The sequence below is a fragment of the Gasterosteus aculeatus genome, chromosome 11, assembly GCF_964276395.1.
Source record: "Gasterosteus aculeatus chromosome 11, fGasAcu3.hap1.1, whole genome shotgun sequence".
Lineage (NCBI taxonomy): Eukaryota > Metazoa > Chordata > Actinopteri > Perciformes > Gasterosteidae > Gasterosteus > Gasterosteus aculeatus.
The window spans coordinates 3,926,054-3,952,024 of record NC_135699.1 but is presented as its reverse complement, the minus strand read 5'-3'; the positions used below and the strand labels follow the sequence as shown (position 1 = coordinate 3,952,024).

Sequence of the window (25,971 nt, the reverse complement as noted above, 5' to 3'; positions counted from 1 at the left end):
CTAAAGGTCAAGTCCAGCCAAGCTCCGCCTCTACTGACCTGTGTGCAATAAAATAAGGAAAATCGGACGCTGTAGCTTGAGTGGATCTCCTCTCTCCACAAAGGATCATCCGATTCCAAACGAGCTCGCCTGATCTCCGGCTCAAATTCTGCCCTCAATCAAAAAAAGTTTAGAAAAAGCACAACCTCTTTGTTTAATCCAGCTCCATAATCACAAACTCTCCCGTTCGCATCAGCGCGGGCGACCTCGTATTACAGCAAATGAATATCTCCGCTGATTAAATCATTAAGGAGCTTTTCTTTTTTTCCCCTTTTAAAGCCCTGTCTGCTAAATGTGCCCTCCGCGGCCCCTCCCCTCGGCGCGGCGGATCTGGGGTTAGTGAAAGGGATGCGGGGGGGGATTAACTTGTTTGGGCCGTTGGGCAGAGCTCAAACACTAAAGCGCTCAATCACTCAATCACCGGGATCCACACGCTCGCCGGGACTTAGCCTCGCCGATCCCACTGACATTGAGCGGACGGACTCCCGGGCCCAGCTGACCCGACGCCATCGCGTCCCACCGTGACCACCAGCCGCCGGCCGCCGGTGAGGAGATCAGAGGGAGGGGTGGGGGCTCGGGGCAGGTAGATGCAGGAATAGAGGGCTGCTTTTCCTCTACTGTACCTTTATTGACTGTAACACCCATAAGAGACATGACAGCCCCCCTTTTACTACCAAGGAGAACATCAATATGGCGTCTATACCCCCCCACACACTCCTTCCTCCCCCTTTACCTCCAACTTATTAAGAGTTCTTTGAACTGCCAGCTTGCACACTTGTTTCATTAAAAAGACTGGAGAGTAAAAAAAAGTATGACCCTCATTCCTCAAACTCTGTTTCTGTACTTTCCGAGGTATTTATCTCAAGGTCGCTGGACGGCGTGCGAGGGAGAGAGAGAAGAGCCAAACAATGTGGCAGGAGCTCACTCGCCGTCTCCCCCACAGCTCGTTGATATCTCGCTAGCGTCTTGCTCCCCCCCCCCCCACAGACGCACTCAGCCTCGGTGCTTTATTTCATGGGTTGAATATAATAATATTAAAACGGCCGATGTCATTGGTTAAACCGTATTTCTGCCAGAGGTCAAGACAGCGACTAAGAAATCGGCTTTAACGTCTGAAAGTAGCGTGGAAACTTCTCCAACAGCAGCCAATCACAGAGAGCGCTCGTCATTCAACGTGGCGCCCGATTGGCCCGCAGCGCGGCGCATTTTACAGCGGTTGGCAGGAGTCTGTGCCGAGATGCTGCCATGTTGTTGGAAAGTATCGCACAAAGAACTCCGTTGGTATCGGTAGAGCTTCAAAGAGGTGCTGGTGTGGTACTTCAGTTCTTTTAACAACACCGAGGCCTAAACACCAAGTAAGGCTTAAGTCTTAAAACTTAATAAATCACAAATCTGTTCATGAATGAGGCTGGAATGGCTGCTTCACCACCCATCCTTACACACACACACACACACACACACACAGGAAACATCAGGCAGTGATTAAATCAATCTAGCTGTCTAACAAGAAGAGAAAAACTGTGCGACGGCTCTTTTTTTTATTAGCCAAAAGGTTTATTGTCCAAACCTTGAAGAATAACAAAAAAAAAGTTGATTCGGGGCTCGGGCCAAACTCAGCGAGCAGCGGCCGAGCTGCACGAGGTCATTACATTTCATTAGGACACGCTGCTTCGTCGAGTGTCCTCATTCCTCATTTAAGGCTCATTATCCAAACATCTCATCTCCATTAGAGGTGTGTCTGCCCCCCCGAGAGGGAGGGAGGGAGGGAGGGGGACAGAGAGAGATCTTGAAAGAGGCAGAGGTTCTGGGGGGACGGGGGTCTGTTCTCCCCTCTGGCTGGCGATGGCCAACCGCCGCCAGCATAAACACATGCCTTCATGGCTCACACATTTCCTGCCTCGCTCCACATCCACAGCGCCGGAGGGCCACACAGGCGCAGGACACCACAGCCGGCCGGCAGCGTGTGTGTGTCTGCAAGCACACACACACACACGTATGTTCTCTGGACACCGATCCAGCGTGATCGAGTTGGTTTCACCGTCCCATTTTACCCCCAACCCTCGGCAGGAAGACGTCAGAGGTGGTTCTGTGCAGCTCAACTGCGTTGCCTTCACCAGTGAGAGGATGAGGTGGATCACGCTGGGATCTATAGGCAACAGAGGTGCAGAGGCCTCGCAGGCCGCGCCAGACAACACGTGGAGTCACGAGTAGTATATAGCCTCTACTTTTGCGCGTGCATGTGACCTTTGACCTCAGTCACATGCCAGAGGGCGTGCAAGAGGGAACTTTTGGGGGGTAGGAGGGGTGGGGGGGTGGGCATGTGACCGCCGCCATTTTGACCGGAAAAATGCGTCATTGAACTTTTGGGGGGTAGGAGGGGTGTGGGGTGGGCATGTGACCGCCGCCATTTTGAAGTCATGCCCCGGAAATGCGTCATTTTACGAATGGATACGTAAACCATTTTTGACGATGATGTGCTTGGTTTTGATTGGAAATTTGCCATATCAGTGGGTGTTTTATGCAATGGGCGTTAGTTTTGACCGGAAACACGGGACTGTAGGAGGGGTTTCATCATATATATAGATGTGTTATTCACCTCCACCACCAACGCACTCATTTTGGCCTCATCCGCTGTTGCTGCTGCTGTTGCTGCTGTTGCTGGTTCCGCTACTATTGCTGTGCACACGGATTCTTTGCAAAATGCAGGCTGCATATTGCATGGAGCAGGCCGCAGAGACTGACATAGGTATGTCTACAGAAAATAGCCCATGCTATACAGATGTAGATGCTTCCCAGAGCCGGAAAAAGCGTGAGGGATGTCTTTCTAGAGAGCCGGCTGTAGAGCTAGAGCTGGAGGGTGTTTATGGGTACGTGTATAATGTTAAATACTATGATGGCACGGTCACTATGATTTCTAGAATCAAGGCCCAAGACAAGCTAGGAGGGGGTGTTGGTGAAACAGTTGATGATGAGGCTGCTGTGGGGGGTCGACATGGGTGTATGTCTGTAAAAGATTGGCAGCAGTTTCGATCAATTGTCTGCATAGATCTTGAACAATCAGGTTTTCTAGAATCTCTATACTCTGTTCAGTGGTATAGTACAACAGGGCCTAAAATACACCATCTCATGGCAGATCGGTACAACAGACGCCCTGACGATTTCATTTTTTTAAACGTTTGTGAAGACAGAGAGTATGTGGTAGCTCAAAGAGGCCGCCGAGGATGGAGAGAGCATCCGTACCCTCTTACCATTGAAGAGTTTAATATATGGTTCCCCCTCGTGTTCTTTGTTCAGTGGTGTGACTGGCCCGCTCTGCAAAAAGTGTTTAGTCAGATTGACAAATCTATCCAGAGAGACAGCGTCAGTAAGGCTTACGGGGCTGTTAGAAAACGTCTTGTTTACGACAATACACCGAGCGGTGTGCAACCTGGTATATCTACTACCATGTGTAGACCGAAAATAATTCACCCCTCAATCATCTAAAAGAATGACAGGTGGGTTATGCTAATGTTGTGTGTATATATATATATATATATGTATATATATATTTCTGTCACTGATGTTAATTCATGCAGAATCATAAAAAAAAGAAAAACATTTTTTGTTTAGTCTCTGAAATCTCAGGGACCCAGGGGGGATGGACCCCGCCCACTTCTCCTTCACCTCCAGCTCTGATGGTTCACACCCCGCCTCAGACTCCGCCTCCCGGACCGACGGCCACACAAGAAAAAGAAGAAGAAAAGAAGCTCTGTGAACCTCACGAGGTGTTTAAGGATACTGCACGGTTCCTAGAATACCTTAGAATCGGGGTGCTACATCTGTTGAACAAGGTCTGGGTTAAATATAATATAGAGATCTGCTACGGCTGTCAAACAAATAATCCCAGTCAGAAAAACCATCCGTGTTTATATCCATGTGACTGGTTCTACGAACTACACTTTGATCCGCTGATGAAAAGGCTCTGGAATGACAACTTCATATCCGCCATCCTCCTGTTTATGGATATGAATGACCTTCAGGTCGATGCAGACCGCATCCAGGGGGGTGCGGAAGTACTTCTTGACGAGCTGAAATCTGGAGGCAATGCGGCTGAAAGTATCCAGAAAATGTATGATACACTGATCGGGGAAGATGAACTCAAAATGAACCAACTGAAAAAGCTTGGCAGGTTGTGGGGAGAAGTATCAAACCCGTATGAAGCATGGGAGGTACCCGATGATGATGATGATGATGATGATGATGATGATGATGCGACAGACATTGATGCGTAAAAACAATCTAACATGCTAAAAACAAAAACAAAATGAAATCGAAAATGAATGAAGTTCTTGAGTGTTTTTATAACTGAAAATGTATTTTTGCTTTTGCAGTGGGGCGAAATACTACTATACTATCAATCTGCTTGTCACATGTTGTACAAGAGAAATAAAATATGTTGTAACGAATGAACTGTCGGGCATTTATACTTTGGTATTATCATGGAAGGGACTCTACAGAAGATTTATCTAGACCCAGCCCATCCGGGAGGGTTAGGCAGTGTGTCTAAACTTCGCAATGCGGTTGGAGAATGTACCGGGGTGACGCCGTCACTATCTAGTGTTAACGAATACCTACTAGCGCAAGACGTGTACACATTACACGCCAAGGCAGCCGTACATTTCCCGAGGAATAGGGTTTTGGTCCGCGGCATTGACAAACAGTTTCAGGCTGATCTAGTTGATATGGGTGAATATGCTGAGGAAAATGATACTGTGCGGTATTTACTGACGTGTATCGATGTATTTTCCAAATATGCGTGGGTTAGATGTCTTTCTAACAAATCGGGCCTCACAGTCACAAAAGCCTTTAAAGACATTCTGAGTGACGGACGCATACCTGTGAAACTTCAAACAGATGAAGGTACAGAGTTTTATAACAAACACTTTCAGCGGTTAATGTCACAGTATAAAATTACGCATTTTTCAACATCGAACGAGACCAAGGCCAGCGTGGTGGAGCGCTTTAACAGGACTTTTAAAACCCGCATGTGGAGATATTTAACATCCGTTAATTCACGAAGATATGTGGATGTAGTACAGGAGCTTGTCGAGGCCTATAATAACTCACACCACAGGTCCATAAAGATGCAGCCATCAGCAGTCAATAAAGACAATGAGAAGGCGGTCTTCATCCAACTGTACAAGTTGTACCCTCAGAAGCCAGTATGCTTTAAATTTAACAAGGGCGACACCGTGAGAATATCAAAACTCCGCGGGGGATTTAGGAAGGGTTATAAACAAACATTCACCGATGAGCATTTTACAATATCAAGGTGTATAGCCCGAGATCCTCCGGTTTATAAACTAACTGATTGTGCAGGGGAATTGTTGAAAGGTACGTTTTACGAACCGGAGTTACAAAAAGTAATTATAGGTAAAAACAAGATGTTTAAAATAGAAAAAATTATGGATAGAAAAATCTCCAGAGGCAAGAAGCAGGTCTTTGTGAAATGGTTGGGATGGCCCGAGAAGTTTAACTCCTGGGTCTCAGAAAAAGACATAACGGATGCTTGATAAAAGACACATGCATGCATCTTGAGAGTTCACTCTTAAACCGGCCACCATAGGACACGGCACGATGACCCAGAATGGTTTTTATGTTACACTACCTAGTAACGCGTCTGCTCAGGTTTATCCTAAAAATCAGATATGGAACTACAGGACAAAATTAGCCAAGGCCATTGTTCTGAGCGAACCACATGAGGTGGGGTTGGTAGAATTCCAGTATCCGAGAGTGTGGTACAGTTTTCCGAAAACAGATGCGGTTGTAAAAGTGTACAATGGTAAAAATAGGGTTAAATCGGCCTTTACTATGGACATTGGGGTTTATGAGTCTATACAGGCTATTGTTAAAGCGTTTAATGCTCGAATCAGCACTAACACGCAGCTGGAGGGGGTATCTATGCATTATAGTAGTGTTAAAAACCGCGTATACTTTCTGGGGTCAACAGAGGATTCAACTATAACCTTTGTAGGACGGCTCGCGACAATATTGGGGTTTAAAGATGGGGAGGCTTTTCCCCTACCGACTACTGACAGATCCCACATCACCCCCTATCCCGCCGATATACATGCAGGTTGTTACACATTTTACATATATAGCGATATTGTCGACTATCAATTAGTGGGGGACAGCCATGTACCTCTTCTAAGATGTATAAATGTGGCTGCCGAACAACGACGCATACCCACTCTGACTTACGACAGGCCGCAATACACATCTCTCTCCAAAAACGTTATTGATGATATTGAGATATCCATAAAAAACGATCAGAACGGATACATACCCTTTTTATACGGAAAGGTCATAGCGAAGCTACATTTCAGACCTATAAAACAGCGTTTCTGAAAAGAAGAAAACAAGTGGAAGATGAGGAATAGCCACTACACACACGACGACGGCCGATATATGGCATATTATATGAACCAAGCCGGCGGAGAACTACCGGGATTTATAGGATCTCAGACACAATATGGCAATGGTTTGGGGGGTATATTTCGGGGGCTGCTCAGGATGGCCCTTCCTCTTTTAAAACGGGGGTTCAGCCTGGCTAAACCACATTTGAAAACAGCCGCTACTAACATCATCGGAGACGTTGTATCAAATATAGCCAAAGGACCGTTCTCTGGGGCTCAACAACAACCAGAGCAGCAGCAGGGTCACGGCATGCTAATACACACCCGCAGGGCTTTGAAAAGACCCCCCACAGGCAGGGGCGGTGCGGGGCCAGGGACCAAAAAATGTAAAAGGGATGGTAGGAACAAGGCGGGAGTCAAAAAGAAATCTGGCACAGCCCGAAGAGGTTCTCAGATAAAACGCGCCCGGATTTTGGCTAAAGACATATTTTAGAGGTAGAAACTATGGCGCTCATCCATAATCAGTCGGCGGAGTGTGTAAAGTCTGAACTGGATCTCTTTACTGTTCCTTATACACAAACGTCCATAGAGAAATATTCCTTCATCGAGATCCCGCCAGTCTCATCCATTACAGACAGAGGCCCTTTGGAGTTTCATATTTCGGCCAGCGGTGAAGATTACCTGGATCTGAACGATACCTTTCTGTATATGCGTGTAAAGATAACTAATGCGGATGGGTCCAATTTAGCAGCCGATGCTGATGTCGGCTTCATAAATTACCCCGGATGTACCTTATTCTCCCAGGTTGATATCATGCTAGGGGACAGGCTCATTTCACAATCTTCAAACACCTACCCATACCGAGGCATAATCGAATGTTTGCTTAATTACGGGAAAGACACCCTGGAGACGCAGTTTAGTACAGCTCTGTTTAGTAAAGACACCGCGCAGCATATGGACGAGACGTCTATTAAAGGGGACAACGAGGGGCTGGCCGCGCGAGGAGGACACACCGTTGAAAGCCGTATAGTGGAGTTAATTGTACCAATACATGCCGATTTGTTTTTTCAAGAGAAGCTGTTGCTTAACGGCGTTGATATTTCCTTGAAATGTATACGGTCAAAAGACGAATTCTCGCTGATGACGGCTGCAGCGGCTCAATACAAGGTCAAGATAGTCGCCGCTAGTGTATTTGTAAAAAAGGTCTCCGTAGCTCCGACGGTCCGACTGGCGCACAGCAGGGCTCTTCAACACACAAACGCCAAGTATGCCATCGACAGAGTAGCGCTGAAAACATTCTCCATTCCGGCGGGGACCCGAGTCTGCAACCAGGAGAATCTATTCATGGGACAGATCCCTAAGTTTATTGTTTTAGGGTTTGTTGACAACGAAGGATACACGGGTAGTTATACACGGAATCCCTTTAATTTCCAACACTATGACACCGAGTTTTTAAGCATTTACGCTGATGGCCACGCATATCCAGCGAGACCGCTACAGCCACTCTTCCAGAGCGGCCAGTACGTGAGAGAATATTACCACCTGATTCAAACAACAGGTCGACATTTAAAAGACAGATCGCTGGCTGTAACACGGAGTGACTTTGGTCACGGTTACTCGCTGTTCTGTTTTAATCTGGAGCCTGACGACGGGCAGTCGGGGAACGTGTCACTAATCAAGACGGGGAATGTGCGCCTGGAGGTCCGCTTCAGAACGGCCCTTCCTCGTACCATAAATATCATATGTTATTCTGTTTTTGACTCCGTTATCGAGATATCAAACCAACGACAAGTCTTGGTGGATAACTTTTAAACACCATGAACACCATAGAGTTGACGAGTATTGTTCGAAAACGGGTTGTTAGGGGGGTCGATTTTATGGGCGTGTTAGCGTGTGACCAGCTGCCTATGAAGGCTTTGCGCAAGTATCCGGTGATGACTATTGTAAATACGCACCCGTCCAGCAGCCCCGGAGAGCATTGGTTGGCGATTTATATCACAAAATACAAGCATGGCTTTTTCTTTGACAGTTTTGGAAACCCTCCTGATTATGAACAGTTTCCAAAAGAAATAGTTAATTTTCTCAATTATAACTGTACGACTATGTCTTATTCTAGGAAACAGGTTCAAAATAATTTTACTACAACCTGTGGCCAACATTGTGTGTTTTTTCTATGTTATATACAAAAAGGCTGGTCTTATTCACGAGTTTTAACTTTGTACGGACCTAATCTAGTCAATAATGATGCGATGGTCTGTCGTTTTGTTAACAAAATCCAACCCTCAGGGTGTTGTGAGGATGCTTTTACGTGTGTACAATGTGTGATCTAATGATAAACTATCCTGTGACGTTTTATGAATAAAATATATAAAGACAACTTTCAGCAGTGAACACCAATTTTATTTTCCATCCACAAAGAACAGACTAACAGATAATACAAAAGCATTACAAACACTTGTGTAAAGTTAAAAACAAAATAATAATAATACAAAATAAAATAAAAATAATATGCATCCAGTACAAGCTTAAAAATAAAAAAGACATGTGTCACACAGTAATAGCCAAACAAATCTTAAAAATCTTCCCACGAATCATCACTCCTAAAAAATTTGGTCTTTAGGGATTTAGGTGTCTTAAAGGGGGTGCTGTCTATAGATCGGCTGGTCCTAGTTTTTGTTTTGAATGACCCCGAAACATTAAAACCCCCGTCATAAACTGCATCACCACCCTTATATTCAGCAATAGACCTCCTAACCTGCGTGTTGGGGATAGCGGATAGGGGGATATTTAAATCAGCTAGCGTTTTTAAAAATATCTTCCAACCGATAGGTCTAGATTCGTCTAAAACATTATACGAGGACGTGACACTTTTCACCAGATCATACAGATGGGTGCCTTTGATCGTTTGATTGTTGACAACGATCTCCCCTCGGTCTGTCCAGGATATGTCGTTTTTTGCGTGGTTCAAAGCATCCAAAATATATTCGGCATGTTTTTTACTTTTTTTAGGTATGTGCCTGATCACATTGCCTAAAATCACATCTTTTCCTGGTACGTCATCTGCTGAAACGACAGGATTTGAGCCCGTGTCACTTTCACCGGAGGGTAGTGGTAAAGGCAACGCCCCCTTCTCACGCTCTCCCTGTCTCACCACAGCCAAGTATCTTTGTAAAATAACGGAATATTTTTTGGCTTTTTCGTACATGTCTGTATCAGGTTGATTCAACACGTCAATCATAGCTCTATCAAGCTCATTTTGCACCGCCTGTCTTATAGACTCTCGTTGATCCTGCTGCTTATAATGAGGCTGCTGCTTTACCAGGCCAAGCTGATGCTGGGGGACCAGAAACATTTTTTGGGTGTGCTCCATTTTTAGCCCCTCCTATTGACAAGACTAATTATAAACGGAATAGCAGCCCCTAATAACGGTAATAAAAAGCCCCCCGACTGGTTGAGGGTCTTTTTCTTCTTGGTCCGTTTAACTTTTTTATCCGCCACCAGCCGGATAATCTTCTTCTTCTTCTTTAAGAGGGCGAATTGTTTGTCGGTCAAAGGAATGTTACCTCTCAATACATTGAGTGCGATCTCACACAGAGAGTCGATAAAATCCGTGCTGGCGTTATTAACAATGACACGTCGCACACGAGGCGTAGATTTATATATCAACTCCAACAATGACAAATTCCTCTGCATGCGTGATGACATTTTAGCGTTATTAACGCCTGTTTGTTTTTTTGGGGATATACACAACCTGTTGGTCCGATAGCAAAGCCGTTCTGAGTCTTAAATGTTCGGGGGTCAACGCTTTATAATCTATGAGAAGATAGCCATATGATTGTTGGGTCGCATCGTTAAAGGCCTCTAAAAAATATTTAGTATTACCCGGAAACATCTGTCTGGCCAGTAGTGTGATTTGATATTTATCCCTAGGGTTTTTAAACAGAATGAGATAGTTGGTGTTTAAACTAATAGTGCGACTAGATTTACCCTGAATAAATAAATTTTGTACTAAATATATACAGCTGAGATTTCTATGATGTACATATTTGGTAAAAACATTTTGAACTTCTATATTATTCCCGGCATCATTCATTAAATCGTCTATAATGAGTAGATTGTTTTTGGCAGGAGGTAGTAAAACATCATCGCACAGAGACTCTGGTAAGCCCTCTACAAAGTTAATGTCTCTGGTTTTAAGCAGTTGATCATATAAAGGCTGCCAGCATGAATAAATGTAGACGACATTGTCAATACGATGTGAAATAACCCTCTCAGCATTTGCAATAATATCCTTGACAAAAAAAGTCTTTCCACAGTTTGAAGGCCCACTCACTACCAAACTAAAGGGGTGTTGTAGTCGTGCATCAAATCCCTGATCGCTGTTAGTATCCATAAGGAAGGGTCGTATAGTCAGACAACACCCTCCGCTTATTGTACACCACTCTGACTTGCTTAAAAACTGTCTCGTTTTTAAGATGGAACTTCTTTTTATCACGCCTGATAGTTTCAGACACTGTGGTCAAAGTGTGTGTGTTGTGATTGGTTACATAAGCCTGTACGAGGCCAATCAGTGACTGGGGGGTGACGACGGATGCGTTTCTAGCGTTTAATGTGACGCCTTTACATTTGACAGCTGTTTTACCCTGTACCGTGTTATAGGCATAGCATTTGGGTCCTCCTGATACAAACTCTGTGATGTAGTCTTCACTAGGCAGCCCGCATATGTCTCCGCTGTTTAACTCATCAGTCAGGTCACCAAGATATGCCCCCAGGGGCGGCACCCAGTCGCTCCCTCTCGATGTAAAGACAATGCTGTCTGTGTCACAGTACAAGACCCTCTCCTGCAGTTTGTCTAACAAGTCGTAGAGCATCAATCTGGCATGGGCAGTTGTCAGGGCTCCTATAAAGACGTTTACGTCTTTTATACGGGAACCGCGGGCGTCTGCATGTCGCCACTGTACCAAAGCCACGTCATCTGAGATAAAACAGAATTGTCGCACATCAAAGTGGTCACTAAACATCAATTGTGTGAACCGAGCCGGATCTGTGATCAGCTCGCATGCAGGCATATTATTGCGCATACTAAAACGGCCCCACAAAGAGTTTAGGAGGAGTTTGTTGCAGCTTCTCATGGCTTTGTTGACCCTGATTTTGTCAGGGTTTAATTGAATGCCTTCCTTTTCAAAATAGTCTTTGACATATTTCTCCTTGTCGTCGGGGGTTTTAACATGGCCAGGGTAGCCTGACGCTTCCTGTTTACACTTCATGAATGTCTTCACATACCCGCTGAACAATGTGTCTGTTTTGTTGGGGAAATGCCAAACTTCATCAATGGACACAAGCCTGTATCCCTTTTCCACAGCCTTCTGCAGTTCAATTGACACCCAGACCCCCTCCAGCAGTCTGTCTCTGTCTCCGTGAGTGCACTCGCCACTCTGATTCAAATCCTCAGCACATTTGCCACACAATGGGAACATGAGTTTGTCATGACATCTGTATGGTAGGACCGGGTGAAACAGCCCTCTGGGCGGTAGCACTGTGCACTTTATGAGTCCAAAATACTTGTCAATAGACTCAAAATCCTTCAGGATAACCTGAGGATGTCCAACTGGATACTGCTTTTTAGCCTGAACCGTCGGATAAAGACTGGTGAAGTCGTAGTACCTGATTTTTTCATCAGCACCGATCTTGTGGTACAGCTTCATAGCGTTTGTACGTCCCCCAAAGAGGGCCTTTCTAGGCTCTAGACGCTCACGCTTTTTGTAAGTAACCATAAAAGCCTGTACAGCCCCGCTCATCCGTTTTAACGACGACCACTCACACTCCCACATCACTACAACTCGCAGCCCGTGTTGTTTTTGTAGAGAATATATTTTGTCCATGAACACCCTGTATTGTCTACCGTAGGTGATTTTTGTAACAGGGTTCATGTCGCTCTGGACGTGGCATTTGACACATCCGTGGAAAAAACATCCCGCAAATTCATAGCAAGTGTTTGTTACAGAGTTATAGCCATCCACATAGAACGGCTCAAAAAGCTGTTCACCGTGATTGAGAGCATGTTTAATCTCAATATTCTCTGTGAGGGCCACATATTCAAGCCATTGCATCGATACATCAGAATATGTCTTATTCTGAGCAGTGTATGCCCCCTCAAACGTTAGAGCAACTGTGTCCTTTGGGAGAAACAGGGTTTTGAACACCCCCATGCAGCTCGATGCTAGGGTGGTAAATGAGAAGGGGTCAAGTTCCGTGCACTCTATGAATGTCTCACGATAGATGCTGCAGGCTTTTCGCAACACTTCTACATCGTTAACACAGTAGCGTCCGATTTCTTTTTGGAAGTCAAATGTTCCTCCTGAAACGGTATTATACCATTCCATGAATCTCGCTTTATCGCTATCACTCATATCGTCAAAGCCGTAGTAGGACGGATCAGGATATTTACCGACATAATACTCATGCTCCCGGGTGTTGAACTTGTGGGGAAAATAGCCTTTCTCGACATCACTGAACCCTAGGGCAGCGGGGGTTTTTGACAATCGCATGGGAAGGAAACTGAATGAGTCAATCCATCTCTGCCGGTATGACCTGTCATACATCAGTATCACCCGACTCCCTCTCATGGTGACTTGCGGAGTGATCTTTTGTTTGACAAAATATTCCAACAGAATATAGTTGTCAAAGCCGGATGCGTTGTGGGCGATAAACGTGTAGCCTTTGTATCTAGGTCTTCTGTAATACTTCACAAAGGTGTCCACACAATTCAAAGTACTGAAACAAAACTTTTTTCCCTCTAAATCCATAGCACATACATAATTTGCCTCGTGTTTTCCGTTATGAAACCTTGTCTCAAAGTCAAATAATATGTAGGTTGTTTGCGGCTCTTTCTTTTCAAGAGGCTGAATAAAACACTCATGTTTATCATTGCTCTCCAACTGTTGCTCACCACAGTGGACGCAGACTTTTGGCGCGCATTTGTGCGCTTTTTGTCCTGCTTTGTATGTTTTTCCACATGCCTCACAGTATTTCATAGCATCACAGGGGATGAGGGCATGGACGCTTTCTGGCCGCTTGTGCTGATCAAAACAATATTTCGACTTACATATGCGTTTACAATCACCGCATTTCTGTGTTTTACCCAGCTGTGTACGACACTCTAATGTAAAACACACATTACACAGCTGTTCACAGCTGTGGTATAATCGATGTTCATAGGCTTGGTAGCAATACTGACATACTTGTTTTGCCCCAAAAAAGCCTTGCTGGTTTTCAATCAGGTGATAATGGTCATTGTGTAGATATAACCAGACTGTCCGGGGATGAGGCGCATCGTGGGTTTGGAAACACTGAAGTCGTTTACGACCTGCTGCTGCATGGTGGAAGATTATGATTTTCACACCCAGATGTCTTTCGAAAGCATCTACATCGGAGAATGAGACCTTGTGCATTGGTCCAAAACCCAACGATCTATGTAGTTGAGTTGCAAATCTCACTTTATCTTGCAGGGACATGTCTGGATGATTAAAATGTGCTAAACAGAGCGAAAAGCACAGGTTATTATCAGTATTGTCAGGGGTGTGCAGAAACCGACCCTTCTTTGATAATATCACATCATATGGGACATTTGCTAATTTTAGATAACCCCCACCGTTTCTGTTTTTAGCTACGGTGATCACTAATTCCAATTCATCATCCGTTATAGTCTCATCATTGCTCTGTATCACTTGTGCAATTTGCTCCATAAACAAGTCAGAGTTGTACGACTCGTTTACGCGTAGAACAGCTTGTATGTCACTAGCCAATGAAGGTCCCCGTAACAAAACGTTCAGCACACTACCAGCCGGAGAGGCCTCTACAGCTCTATCAATTACACCCGCCACTATTTCTCTGACCATGTAGGGGATTTGCTCGAGGTCAGTAAGATCCACGTTTCTGAAATCAACCCCTTGTCTAAGCTCAAATGCATTGAATGAAGGCATCTCTCTCATGGTGACTGTCCTTCCCTCTATGCCTGAGGAGGTCTCACCCCCCCTCATTATCTCCCCTCCTCCTGTTAGTGTATCATCATGCCCCCCTTCTGTTCGGGCCTGCTCCCATGACCCTCCCTCATGACCCTCAGCAGGCCCCCCAACACCCTGTTCATGCTCCACATCTCCATTTGCCCCCATCTGATTCAGCCGGTCGTCACATATTTCTGCCAACACACACCCCCCAGCCCCTGCATCATTGTCTGTGTACACAAGTGGGCCGTCTGCATGATCCAACACGTGGCTATTTGCGCCTGTGGTATTAAACCCTGGGTCTAGGACACTGACCAAGTCTGCATAGCCGCTATCTAGATACGATGAATGTTGTTCCGTATAATGAATTCTGTCAACATCATGAAAAGCTTCGGCAGGGTATGCAGCAGCAGCAGCAGCAGCAGCATCAACGCGCGATCTCTCCACCAGTGCACGTAGGCTTTTAAGCTGTTTCTCTGTATTCTGTAACAGGACCCTATACCCATCATCATTATTATTATGGTTATCCCCTGATCGATGTATATCACCCGTGCCCCTCTTCAAAACTTTTCTGGGGGGAGGCATACTACACGTCTGTATTGTTTATTTAGACACCACCCCTTATAGACACCATGCCTAGTAGATCACCTTGGATAAAATTTATTTGTAAGTAGAGCTATGATAGCTTCACTGGATGCATTCTGAGCTATCAGGTATTGTTTTATGGAACAGCCGTTGGCGTCCTGTGTTTGTCTAGCCTCCTCTTGTTTCTTACATAGATCGGTTACTATCTCTTTTAATGCGGTGTTGGAACGCCGCAGTTCACTGATTTCATTTATCAACTCTACATATAAGGGGTTAGCTGTGTCCCTCGGGTGCACAATCACCACCGTGGGTTCTGTGGGTATACCTGCTCTGTTTTGTTGAAATGGGGTTACACACTCTGCCGATGTTGCTCCTATTGTAGTACTCTCTTCTTCATAGTCACAGACCGCCTGCAGCATTTCCTCGTCAGTCAAACATTCTGGATAGTACCATGTGTCCTTTGTTGGTGTAGACCGGTCAATCTGCACCCTGCTGTACAAGCATACATGGTCAAAACATGTTATAAAACAAATGTCTATATATATATATATATATATATATATATATATATATATATATATATATATGGATGATGTCACATACCTTGTAGAAGGTCTCTCAGACTGGACACCCGTATGTACTTTTTTTTTTTTCACTGGGGGAGCATAGAATTATAAAATCATTTGAATGATTCGTCAAATAATAAATATATAGAAAGCTTATATCATACTGTCATTTTCCCTACCTGTGCCAGCTCCCTGGTTGGGGCACGTAGTCGTTGTTGGTAGACAACTGAGTGCAGCAATCTCCTTTTCCAGTTTTTCAAGACTCCCATGTATAGGATGCGCGCTGTCATCTATTTCTAAAAGGTATAAATACCTATTAAAAAAATATATATAAATATATAAAAACAAATATGAATCACTCGACATAGTACAATCTTTAAAGCTTTCTATTTTTAATTTTTTTAATTTATACCAATGTATGTGTGTGTGTGTATGTGTGTGTGTATGTATATATATATATATATATATATATATATATATATATATATATATATATATATTTGACAATGAAATAAGTACTTACCACATATCTGGTCCATTGCTCCCCCCTTGTAGTACATCTGGCTCTCACTGGAAATGTCTTAAATGTGAGGATGCACCAGTCTGCCAGGGTGTCAAGAAGGGAACCGTGGCTGTATCTATATAGGAGACCCATACCCCCCGAATGCAACATCATTACCAACTAAGGACCCTGTTTTTTCACACGCCAGGGTCTCAGTGGGGGTGAGGGTTCATATGTTGCTTAAAACTAAACAAACTGCTCACTGTTTACCACATAAGGACTCTGTTTTTCTCCATCCCTGTGGGGCTCTCAAGCTATTTAGGGTTTAGCACCGTTTGGGTGCTGCGTACATTATGCGACCCTAAGTCGACACGCTTGTTCCTCGTTAAAACTGTATGTTTTGCTGAGGGGTTTTTCCTCTGTTAGGTTACAATGTGTGTCCTGTTGGCTAAGAAGAAGATAGCCCCCTAGTTCATGCATTAAGCTGTTATTTTTGAATCTGAACAGAAGCACCAGTGTCTCACTGGTTTGTGGTGGGACCTCTCATACAATTGAAGAGAAGCAAAAGAAGACGTTTGGGGGTTGGCCCCCGGCTTGTGTACTGTGTCACATAATGCTACACTAAGTCGGCATATGTGCTCCTCGTTAAACCTTAAGATGTATGTTTTGCTGAGGGCTTTCCTCTGTTAGGTTACAAATTGTGTTCTATTGGCTAAGAAGATAGCCCCCTAGTTCATGCATTAAGCTGATATTGGTGAATCTGCACAGAAGAACCAATGTCTCACTGGTTTGTGGCGGGGCCTCTCATACCTTTGAATAGAAGAAGAAGAAGACGCCACTGGGACCACACTGGGATAGGCCTCTGCTGTTTCACTAAGAATCCTGGAGCGTGAACCATTCCAAAAGGAAAGTTCGATCGAGGCGCCAAATAACACATCTATATATATGATGAAACCCCTCCTACAGTCCCGTGTTTCCGGTCAAAACTAACGCCCATCGCATAAAACACCCACTGATATGGCAAATTTCCAATCAAAACCAAGCACATCATCGTCAAAAATGGTTTACGTATCCATTCGTAAAATGACGCATTTCCGGGGCATGACTTCAAAATGGCGGCGGTCACATGCCCACCCCACACCCCTCCTACCCCCCAAAAGTTCAATGACGCATTTTTCCGGTCAAAATGGCGGCGGTCACATGCCCACCCCCCCCCCACCCCTCCTACCCCCCAAAAGTTCCCTCTTGCACGCCCTCTGGCATGTGACTGAGGTCAAAGGTCACATGCACGCGCAAAAGTAGAGGCTATATACTACTGTCACGTGACTGTTGGTGGCTTCCTGGCATTACATCTTTTTACAGGAACAAGAAAAGCATTAATTTCTGAGTGTGGGGGGGCTGTTTCAGCAGCATTAACCCTCTTCATCTTCCTTACTTGTTGGCGTCTTAATACATAGCGCTCTGTGGAATACATGTGTGTGTTGCATCATTCAGTTACTTTGGAGGGGGGGGTCTAATGTGTTGATTCTAAGCAGCTCATCTCCACAGAGACCCTTTCTTCATGTATAGCGAGAACCTCCTCTGCCACCCTTCAGGCGTAATCAGGCCGGAAGACACATTTAAGACACCATGCGAGAGGAGGAGGGGAGTGTGGGAGACCGGGGGAGGGGAGGGGGGGGGCTGAGGACGCGACTGACGCACTTCTCCACAGAACACACGGGACCACTTCTCCCCGCGGTCTCCCCGCTGTCACGTCAGGAAGAAGACTTCGCCGGCCGACTCCAGCTGCGTTCTCTCCCCCGCTGATTTGCGCGCGCTTCTTATTCTTGGGAGGGTTGGGGGGAGTTGGGGGGAGTTGGGGGGTAATTTCAGAGCCGATGGAGGAAGCGCCCTCCGCTCCTACCAGCTGTGTGGTCTGAAAGCGAGCAGAGGTCAGCGAGGCACGGCGCTCCCTCTCTTCTTGGTAAATGGGCTGTAAAACGGGCCCGTGCTGAGAGTGTCTGTGGCCCGGGAGGAGGTGATTATCTGGGGCTGATTTCACCCACTTAGGGACTGGAAGAGGCGTCCCCGAGGCGCTCCAACAAAGCTGGCCACGTGACCATGTCGTGCTCCCTCCGTGGGCGACTTGGTGCTGAGGACCAAGAAGTGCAACATGTGTGCGGCGAAAAGTGGACCTGATTCAAAGGCCTCAAGCACGGATAAGACCCCAAATATTCTTATGGTGGATTCTGAAAATCTGTTCGTGTTCCGTCTCTGGACGGAGTGCTTTATCAAATCAAAACCCGTTTTTTACAGGCCATTAAGGGGACGAGTCCTCTGCTCCCCAGAGAGAATTCAGTTTGTATAGAAGTCTATGAGAAAATGACTCTCTGGATTTATTCCCTCAGTATACATGGAAACCGAGTTTATTAGGAGTCTTCTTCAAGGCAACATGAGGTTCATTTAGTAGCTTATGGTCCATTTACAGTCAAATTCATACAATACCAACGTGTACACCTTTAACCCTTTGAAAGTGCTTTTTTTCACGTTCATTTTTATCACGTTGTCGCCTGAGCATTTTTTATTCAACCAGTGTACTTCAGTCCACCGTCTCGTTTTATTTCTGGCTGGGGAAAAAAAAAGGTAGCAAACCAAGATGGAAACATAATCATTTAGATGAGAGTCGTGTACAAAGTGGATTCATCTCATAAGAAAATCTTTCCCATTGCACAAACTATTTGAAACCTGCGCTCCTCCTCGGGACTTGGTTTTGACAGGGAAGAGTGAGGCGAGCCCTAAAAAGAAATTAAAAGACAGCATCTGTGGTTCTGCCCCCCCTGACCCCCCGCCCCATATAGTCCCTCCCGCTTACCTGCTACAGGAGAATAAGTGAAGACAAAGGAGGCAATGGCTGTGATTTCTCCCCTAATCATCCGCCGGCCTGTGAGCTTACATCTAAATGTGCGTGCGTCACACAAACTCTCATGTGACATCCCCCCCCCCCTCTCCCCCACCCTCCCCCGTCTCCCCCCTCCTCCTCTGTCTGCTTTTCATTCTCTCTGAAACAGCTCAAGTGAGGTAATTCTTTTCTCTTTTTTTTGTGAACGTACCGAGTAACCCCTCTCAGTATGCGTGTGTGTGTGTGTGTCTGCATATGCATGCATACATGTGCACGCTGCATATGCCTGTGCATGCACAGGAGTGTGTGAACACGTGTGTATTTTGCGCTGTGGACCCGGAGCCGAGCGGTGGTTCTGCTTCGGGCTGCGGTCTAAGTTCAACAAGCCAGGTTTGACATGTGCAAGCATTCTGTACAAACACTGTCCAGTGGTCGGACTCGCACTCTAACCTGCTTTTACGACTGCTGTGTGAGTGTGTGTGTGTGTGTGTGTGTGTGTGTGTGTGTGTGTGTCTTCCTGACACACACAGAGCAAAAAGGAGGAGAAAGAATAACAGAACTGCAGCCAGGGAAAAGTACAGTACAAGACTCTGCAGAGAGAAATGCTGCTTCAGTGTCGGGGTGGAGCCACGTGAATGAGCGCAGCAGGTGGCCCCGTGCAGCAGGTAGAGGGGCCACAACACGTTGATGACACCAGTACAGTCCAGGCGAGAATGTGGAATCCTGTGTCCTTCGACGCGTTGGAAACCAGACTTGAAAGAAAACAACCTGTTCTTCATCCGTATCCTATCTGCTTCTCTCACACACACACACACACACACACACACACACACACACACACGCTGTGGATGGAAAACTGACTTGGATCTGGGTAAACTGTGCAATGAAACTGAATGAAGTGGAAAAGGGCGCTGATGATTTCCGAGCGATGATGTTAGTGTGGAGAATGAACCGGTCTCTGCTCCAATCTGATTGGCCGGCGAAGGCCATCAGAACGTGTGCCTCCTGCGTCCTCGGAGATAGTGCCCGTCTGCCCACCTTCCTCCCGCCCTCCCGCCCTCCCTTCCTCCCCCCCTCCAAAACCTGTTTGTGCCCCGTCCCTCTGGCAGGAGGCTGAGGTCCCCCACTGACTGACTCTGCCGTCCCACCGGTCACTCCCTTCACACTCCACATGCACACACACACACTTTCACTTTCTGTTCGCGGGTGCACTTTATTTTCAACTTTTATTTTGAATTGAAATTCCTCCGTCACCGTGTTGTCTATTATCTTACTGTCTGATGTTATGCACCAACCAGTCAAATTCCTCGTATGTCTGACATGTTTCAGTAATAAATGTTCCTGATTGCCAGAGCGACACAGCGGCTGCCATCACGTGGGACTCAAGCTGCCACCTCATCGGGGGAGTAGCTGCTGCCGCTGTGGTGATGCTCCTGTCATTGGACTGCGCTATGAGGTATGAATCACCGCCGCCATTGGCCGGGAGCCCGAGGGTTAGCAGAATCACTCAGGAGAGATGAGTGACGGACCAAAGACGCAACCCGAAAAGCTGTAACGTTGCGAGAGGTGAGGGAGGGAGGGAGGGAGGAGGGAGGGACAAGTGAGTAGAAGAACAAACTAGAGAGGGAGGGAGGGAACCACGTGAGGAGGTTAGATCTTACAGAGGGTTGATTGTTTGTGATTCTTCGGGGAGGGAACGAAGGAGGGTAAAGGGAGGGGGGTGAAAATGGGAGTAGAGGAGGAGGAGGAGGAGGAAGAGGAAGAGGAAGAGGAGGAGGAGGAAGAGGAGGAGGAGGAGGAAGAGGAGGAAGAGGAGGAGGAGGAGGAGGAGGAGGAGACTCTGGGAGCAGTCAGGCGGGCCGGCCGACTTAGGCCTCCCCTTACACCAAATGGGCAGCTGCTCAGGAGGAAGCTGAAGCAAAAGCCGTGATTTAGCCTAGCTTAGCATATGGACTGGAAACTGGGTAAATTGCTCCAGATTCCAGCATTAATGCTAAGCTACATGTGGGCCTTCAACTGCCAAGTTAATTAAGTTTGTGACAAGGGCGTCATAAGAAATAATGACAGACATTCAGAAAAAAACATCCGTTTTCAATGAAAGGAATAAGGATGTTATCAATCATATAAACCTATCAAACTGTTTAACAAGTGAAAAGTAAAAAAAAAAAAAAGTAACTCGTAGTCCTGAGAAAACAAACAATCTGTATCTTCCATTGAGCCGCTCTTTGCTGTGTCACCAAACAATCGTGTCTCAAGGTCATTTGTAGCCCTTCGGCCTCCATCAGCAGCCTGAGCTCGTCCCTACCTTCAAATCCACAGAGGGACGTTATGCTGCTGTAATATTAAAGACACTTTGACGTCCACACACACACACACACACACACACACTTCCCCCTCCGTTTCTCTCACTAACTCTTGTTTCTTCTCTCTCCGCCGTTGACAGATTTCAAGTAAATACCCGTAAACAAGCAATTACTTCTGGCAGCCCCCCCCCCCCCCCCCCCCTGTCTTCCAAAAAGAGGGTGAGATCCCCCTTAGAGACGTGATTTAAATCAATATCACGGTATACGTGCCGTTATCTAACACGGGGAACATGACTAGAGCGAGCCGCTTGAGGGAATAATTGCTTTTAATACTTGAGGGGTTCTCATAGTTTAATTTCCTTTTACCCCCCCTCCTTTCTTCTGACTTCCTCCAGGTCCACGCAAACTCCCCCGATGTTAAAATAATATCAGGGAGGGATAAAAGAAAAGGGAAAATCATCTGAGCTGTCAAACTGTTCTCCAGAGAGTTCTAACACAAACCATCTGGTGGCCGATGGAGGTAAACATGGCGCAAAACAGCAGTGGGGGGGGGGGGATAGGGAGACGAGGGGTGAGCCGCCGCTTAGGGAGGACGAGCAGGGAGTAAAAGGTAAACAGGAAAAGTGGAGTTTTGGATGGAGGTTTAGAGGTGGATTAAGGGGGGGGGGGGGGTTGGATAGAGAGTGTGACAAAAATGTCGTCTAGGAAGGAATGAAGGCGTTGCGGTGGACAGAAGGAGTGGAGGAGTCGGGACGCGGGACAATGGGACAACGCTCCGGTCCAAAGTCGCGGGGACAAGACGTCTAACTTCATTGATTCTCACAGCGCCCTCGTTCAGAGCACGTGGTGTGATTTCACCCACTGTCGCGTTTCACGTCACTCCCACAACGAGGACTTGTCCCTCATCGTGGACGACACGCCACAGAAGCAGGGAGTCTCAGGATTGGAGAGTAAAATAAAAAATTGGATTCTCTGTAAATGTTGCACGAAAAAGACAATAATTCCATTATTGAAATGTTTCTGTCGAAGTTGACTAGTGGCTGCCGCTCCAAACATCTGGATGGTGAGTATTTTATGGATCTCTGAACGCACAACGCGTGGGATGGGGGGGGGGCTTCTCCCGGGGGGTCAGCGGGAAAGGCTCAGGGGAACAAGTCGCAGCCCGGCCTCTCCTCACCCGCCCTACTTCTCTCACGCTGTGCCCCCCCCCCCCCCCGCCCTCACTGTGGGGGCATGGCCCCGTTCAGGTGACGCGGGAGCTGACGAGGCCTGACAGGTGGGTCAGCGACCTCGCTTCCTACTTTAATTGGTCCTGGGTGATAAAGCGCCATTGGATTAGGGAGAAGCGAGGAGTAGTGGGGAGGAGGAGGGGGGGGGGAGGAGGGGGGGGAGGGAGTCCAGCGAGGCATCTTCTTGCACTCAAGCGTTTGGTAATGCGCTAATTAATTTTGAGAGCGTGACTCCCCCCCCCCCTCCTCCTCCTTTCTGGCCCTCACCCGAAACAGATGTTAAGCTGAGAGGGCGGGGTAAGCGGGGAGGGGGGGGTGGGGGGGGGGGGTGAACGCCGTTGGGCGAGACGCGGATGCAGATCTCCAGAAGAAGAGGACGTGACAGGACGTCTCTGTCTCCGTTGCAGGTGAAGCAGGTGACGGTGCAATTTCACACCTCAGAGAGCGGCAGCATTCTTCTGTTGGCGAGGAGGAAGGAACTAAATATCCTCTGAGGAGCCGCGCACGCCCCCGTGCGCACACACACACACACACACACACACACACACACACACACACACAGAATGCAATGCACTGTATTATGTTAACACTGTGAGGGTTACACCCTGAGAAACAACAATGGCCCATTCATACAGATGTGTGTGTGTGTGTACAATGACAAGTATGGATATGAAGCATACTTAAGCAAGGCGAGGGGAAGGCAGGGGGGAGGGAAGGTGGGGGAGAGGGGGGGAGAGGGGGGGGGCTTTTACTTAAAGACATAGGAAAAAGTTGTCAGCAGTAAGTGAAGGATAACAGGAGCAAGAAGTTTCTACACTTCCTAATGCGTCAGGGGGATCTGGAAGTGATCTGTAGCCCTGACATGAGAACAGGAGGGGTTGGGGGGGGGGGGGTGTTTAGGGGGGTAAAGGGGATGCAGGGAGGTTCCCGGGAGGCCCAGTTGTTGTAACCTCTGACCTTTCGGCACGCTCCCAGAACCAACTACAAATGCGCCCTGCATGGAAGCCCCGTGCCACAGCGAGCGGGGGGAGAGGGAGACAGAGAGAGGGGGGGGGGGGGGGCGTGGGAGGGGAAGTGGGAGTGGGGAGTCAACTGTCATCGCGATCCAAGACACCAAAAAAACAAACTCACAAAAACAAAGCTCAAACTTTGTTTCTGCAATTGTGTTAAATGGGAGTCCAGAGCCTCACGTTACCTTCAGGCGCCGTAGTAAAGTCAGACACACACACACACACACACACACAAATATATATAAACCAAAGACTGACCACATCAATAGAAACCACTATTTTTTTAAAAAGCGTTATAAAAAAGGGCTCGATCTGACAGCACTCGTCATCCCAGCTGTTGATCACCTGATGCAGATCGCTAACATCGATAGATAGTTCGTTAGTTAGTTCTTTGCTTTCACTTTCACTTTTCTTCTCTCTTCACTCCACAGTTCAAGACAGCATTTCAATCGAGCGTGGCCGTCTCGACGAGGGCGAGGAAGCGCGATATCGCCCGGGAGCTGTCGCCCTATGGCGAGAAAGGCAGACCCCGTGGCGGCGTTGTCATGACAACCTGCAGCCCTTCCCCACTCAATCCCGTTTTCCCTATTTCTGACTTCTGTATCGAAACAAATAAAAACAAATGGAGACCTGATAGAATTCATCATCAATCTTCCTGACTCAAACTCGACCTCCCAGATTCATCACACATGGGTACGGCCACGATGCCCCCGTAGAGGGACATCACGTGACAGCAAGCCCCCCTCAGACCCGCGTACACACAAAGGCAAAACCGAGAGTAGAAACACGTCAACGACAAGGCCACTGCAACCGGATCAGTCAGACGAGGGAGGGAGGGGGGGGGTCAGATGTGACGAGTGTGTGTGTGTGTGTGTGTGTGTGTGTGTGTGGGGGGGTTTTAGTCACTTAGTCCTTCATTTCCTGTGAAGGCACGCAAGAGGTATCAGCAACGTGCTGCACATTTTCATAAACAACTGCCGGCCATATTGGTGATCACAACTGGCAGCATTCCCCTCCTGCGCCGCGACGCACTCGGCAGATTGAGCTGTGTGTGTATGTGTGTGTGTGTGTGTGTGTGTGTGCTCACACCAGGGCGCACACACACACACACACACACACACACACCGAGAGAGAGTGAAATATTGACACAAGCTGCTGGAAGTCACGGGTATTTCGTGCAGCGATATGCAGCAGAGGCCTCGTCTCTCAGTCTTCTTGGCCCCCTTATGGGGTGTTTTGGTTAAATGTCTGCCTGCGTTTGCGTGACGCCTTCTACACGCGTGCGCTCGTGACCGGGGCGAAGGCAGCCTACTGAGCCCGCCGGTGCGTGAGACCTCGCCGTTGTGGGTTCGCTCCGTGAAGAACATCCCGGCGACCATGAATACCGGAGTCAATGAGCCTAACAAATGTTAACAATGTCAACCCCCCCCCCCTCTCTCTGTCGTCCCCTTTTCAGCCCCCCAACCGCCGGGACCATTGTAGCAATTAGTGTAATGAATGTGGTTTGCCGGTAGGTAATCACACACTGTATGGCGCAGACCCCCCCCCCCCCCCTCCTCTCGGCTATGAATGCTTTGGTTTCATTACAGTCCTCCCATCGAGAAAAAAAAGAAGACAAATTCACTCACTCCCACTTGCTTTCCCCGTCTGCTTTCCCCTCCTCGCAAGCTCGCCTCCTAACTCCTACACCCTTCCTTTCCGCTCCGTTCAAATCCAAACAAAAGACACATCTGGTCTGTCTCTCACCCCCCCCGCCCCCCCTTTTCTTTCCCTCCTCGCTTGCTTTCTCTTTAACTGCGTCCTTGTTCCTCGTCGTTTTCAACTCTTTCTATGAGCGTAAGAGCAGCACTTTGTTGGTGGGAAGAGCCGGGTGAAGGAGCTTTGTTGGTGGGGGCGTTTTGGGGGGGGGGGTCAACCACTCGACTTAAGACTGCCGCTGGAGTCTGACTCGCTTTGAAAGACAACCACTGTTTCCCACAACCTCATGTATACAAACTCCTGACCGACTGTGTGTCAATCGGCCTCGGTAGGCTTCTCAAAACTGTTTACGTAGACCAACATGAGTCAACTGCAGCACGCTTTGTTTGACGAAGGCCCGCGTCCACACACCAGCAGCCCCCTTCCAGATGTCTTCATTTGGATGGATTTTAAACAGGATATCGTGTTTTGATCAGGCAAGAGCTTGGACAACTTTTACCAATCTGTATACCACACCGCGAACCGTCCGCCCCGGTGATCGCACACCGCATCTCAGACGCACTTCAGGGTTCAGTGATCGTGTCCTTCAAAACAGGACGACGCCGGTCACCACCCCCCACTCCCCTACCCCCCCCCCCCGAGCTGTCAAGCAGCAGGCGGCCTCACATCTGGTCCAAAGGTGTTTTTGTCGAACCGCATTCATCCTCTTCTAGCGTTTTGCTGCTCGTCTTGCACTTTAATTTGATTTTTTCAAAACGCTTTT

General features: G+C 47.2%; 1 protein-coding gene and 2 long non-coding RNA genes across 35 annotated transcripts in view; 1 reads left to right on the top strand and 2 right to left on the bottom strand.

Annotated features, from left to right (window-relative positions):
• The window catches only part of nfixb (nuclear factor I/Xb), a 102,899-nt gene that overhangs the window by 38,516 nt on the left and 38,412 nt on the right, over nt 1–25,971 (bottom strand). The gene's annotated exons all lie outside the window — the stretch shown is intronic.
• LOC144384610 (uncharacterized) lies at nt 2,567–4,484 on the top strand. The gene is made up of 2 exons (XR_013451416.1): nt 2,567–3,533; nt 3,649–4,484. It is a non-coding gene; the product is annotated as an uncharacterized LOC144384610 (long non-coding RNA).
• On the bottom strand, nt 15,380–16,242 carry LOC144384609 (uncharacterized). The gene is made up of 4 exons (XR_013451415.1): nt 16,112–16,242; nt 15,768–15,884; nt 15,626–15,677; nt 15,380–15,514 (listed from the first exon to the last, which is right to left on the bottom strand). It is a non-coding gene; the product is annotated as an uncharacterized LOC144384609 (long non-coding RNA).